The sequence below is a fragment of the Octopus bimaculoides genome, chromosome 4 (genome assembly GCF_001194135.2).
Source record: "Octopus bimaculoides isolate UCB-OBI-ISO-001 chromosome 4, ASM119413v2, whole genome shotgun sequence".
In the NCBI taxonomy this organism is placed as follows: Eukaryota; Metazoa; Mollusca; class Cephalopoda; order Octopoda; family Octopodidae; genus Octopus; species Octopus bimaculoides.
Genome location: NC_068984.1, coordinates 50575100 through 50578211, shown reverse-complemented (window position 1 = coordinate 50578211; position 3112 = coordinate 50575100). Strand labels below are relative to the sequence as shown.

The 3112-nt window shown below is 32.5% G+C and overlaps 1 long non-coding RNA gene across 2 annotated transcripts in view; it reads left to right on the top strand.

Annotated features, from left to right (window-relative positions):
- Positions 1-3112, top strand: part of LOC106870201 (uncharacterized) — a 26924-nt gene that overhangs the window by 15493 nt on the left and 8319 nt on the right. For both annotated transcript variants that reach the window (XR_001409497.2, XR_001409495.2), the window contains exon 3: positions 2570-2666. This is a non-coding gene — a long non-coding RNA (uncharacterized LOC106870201). The remainder of the gene's footprint in view (positions 1-2569; positions 2667-3112) is intronic.

Sequence of the window (3112 nt, the reverse complement as noted above, 5' to 3'; positions counted from 1 at the left end):
GAGAGAGAGAGAGAGAGAGAGAGAGAGAGAGAGAGAGAGAGAGAGAGAGAGAGAGAGAGGAAGCGCAAGAAAAACTTCTCAGAATAATATCATCGCCACAAAAATTTCGAAGGCCAGGTCATATCACTTGCGGATGCTGTTTTCTAAGTGTAGCGTCTCTCAGAAGTATATAGACAGTTAATATAAGCGTTTGTTAAAACAAAGCTTTCTCTACCGCTAAATGCTTGTAGCAGAAACATTTGTGATTGATGCTGCTGTTTGTACCATTGTGAAAATACATTTAACTACAAAATATGCAAAATCGAAATAAACATCGACATTTTTTTCAAAGTAATAATTGATCAGAAAATAAGCAAGTGATATTTGGTAGGAAAAAAAAAAAAAAAAGTAGCTAGAAATTGCGAATTCAAATTCAGGTTGCTTTTGCTTTTCATCTGCTAGCAGAAACCACCGCATAGCAAATGGAAGTATATATAAGAGGTAAGCCTCATAATTGTAGTTTAATCCTAGATCGATCCTGATTAATATTATTGTAGCTGTAGTCATTGTTTCGCGTTATTTTTTGTCTCTTTTTTTAAATTTTATCAGAGTTTTTTTACACTAACCAAAGTGTTTCTCTCTCTTTCCAGAGAGAACCAAAATGTTTCTCTCTTTCCGGGGTGCGATTTCAGCAATATTTGGTTACAATTTCTAGCAGTCAAGGTGGCCACGTAGAGACATTCCTGCTCTCGTTATTTACCCCTGGACAGTCTTGATCTAGCAGCTCAATCAGCAAAATGCATTCAAATCGTGACCGCCCTCCGTCATTTTGTATGTCTGTGACTACAAATCAATATCCAGAGTGTTCGTCCCTCTGTTAAGACTGAGCAGCAAAGAACAAGAAATTTTTTTTTTTTATATAAAGCGATGTCAGTAGAAGTGTATTTTGGCGAGTGTATGATGAGTGCTATTTCTAAAAAGTCAAGTGCTAAGTTATATTTTACCATAAAAATACTTGATCATGAAGTTAAAAGACTTTAAAATTCCGTTGTTTGACAATGCAGTAGAAAGAAGAATTGAAATATTTTTCTTCTTATTCTTTTAAATATCGAATGTTGTGTTTTATTTAAGTAAAGAAATCAAAATTTAACGTACAAACTGATGTGGAGGCAACTGATACTAACATCAACAAACATTTAATTTCCATTTGTCTTTTCAATAATGGTTGAAGAGCACAACAGAGGTAACAATATACCTAGTTCTTTTAATCTTATATAGAAAAGTTTGGATTTTCTTCAAAATCATGTTTTAGTGTTTACGCATAAAGATATCCATTCATGGTAGGCTCAATCGAAAATTTTGTTTCACTTAATTTATAATCAAAATGCAAGTGTTCTCTAGTTGTATTTTGTACATGGTGGCTCTTATTAAAAATAAGTCATGTTTCAAATTTTAATACAACAATCTATTTTGTTTCCCGAGTAAGAGGCGCTGGTGTGGCTGTATGATTAACAAGCTCAGCCCCACTTTACTATCGGAATGACCAATGTTTTGCGAGTGAAATTTGGCAAGCAGAAATTACCCATTCAGTATGCGCTCGCGAACACACATACAACCCCCCTCCACCCCTCCACCCCCACACACACGTATTTACTTCAGAGATATGTTTGTATGTGGGCTTTTCCGTGTCTCTCTTTACGCTGAAAATGCTTAACAAATATTGTTCTTTGCTTATGTCCCATAACTTGATATTGATAAGGTAAACAACCAAGCTTAAAAGGTAATAAATAGTGACCAAAACTTTTCAGGGGCTTATGCATGGTCGCAGTCCAACGATTGAAATAAGAAAATGAACAAAAGAATAATCAACAAAATAATATTTTTTCATCATATTTCGCTCACGGAAACTACAGTTGAATTTAAACCGTCAATTCTTATATGGTGGCGGATAAATTACACTAACGCACTTTATGACTTGAAAGCTGAATGCATTTATAATAAGTTGTTTACTCTGGTTAACTATGATTGAGAAAACCTATGATCAAAAATGTTCCAGCCACGATCAACCCAATTATGTTACACAGTTTTAGTCAATGTGTCCGTTTTTAAAATAGTAGGATGTGATTTGAGAGAAGTTGGATAATTCTCAATGTATATCTCGAACGATTGAGTAGCGGCTTCTTTGCTGGCTCGTGTAGAAATCGATCGATATTCTAAATCTTTACAGGATAAAGAAATACCCCCACCCCGCCAAAGTGTTATATATATCGCAATAATGAACGTTAGTTTACAAAAATAACTTAACTACGGAAATATTTGGGTCCTTGATCAGTGTGATATCAGTGTAAAAGGGCGAATTAAACAATATTTTACTTCAACAGATAAGCTAGTGACCTTTTAAAGGTATGTTTAGTTAAACAGTGTTCGCTATTTTGGTATAGTCAAACCTATATACTATGTTAGTGTTAAAAATATTCCAGTTTTTATTATGTAGCATTTACAAACACTGAAGGCAATTTATCATTATAAATTAAAGAAAATTTTGGAAGTATGAGAAACTCATGTCTGTTTTTTTAATTGTATATTACAGTAACGAAAGAACAGTTGTCCGATACTTCAAGTTACCGATGTCTGAAGGTGAAACACGCTGAAATATTCAACAGTACGTTTTGGATTTCTTTGAAAAGGTGAGTTTTCTAAAATCTCCAGCTACATTTTAAAACATTTTATGCAAACTTTCAAGGATTAGTTATGTTGAATATTCAAAGTGTATTGGTAATAATAAAACAATATATATATTATCTTTTATATATATACAATAGAAATATGTTTCAGAAAGAAAATAGAAACTACACGTGGAAAAGATATGGGGAAAGTAAGAAGAAAAAAAGCGAAAATGCACATTGAATATCAAAAAAATAAAGGCTTTTTTTAATGAAAAGTAGCGATAAATAAATACAATTAGATGAACTGAGGTAGATTTAAGAGGAATTAAATTCATTATTTTGAATTGTGAAAGAGATTCAAAATAATGAATTTAATTCCTCTTAATTCTACCTCAGTTCATCTAATTGTATTTATTTATCGCTACTTTTCATTAAAAAAAGCCTTTATTTTTTTGATATTCAATGTG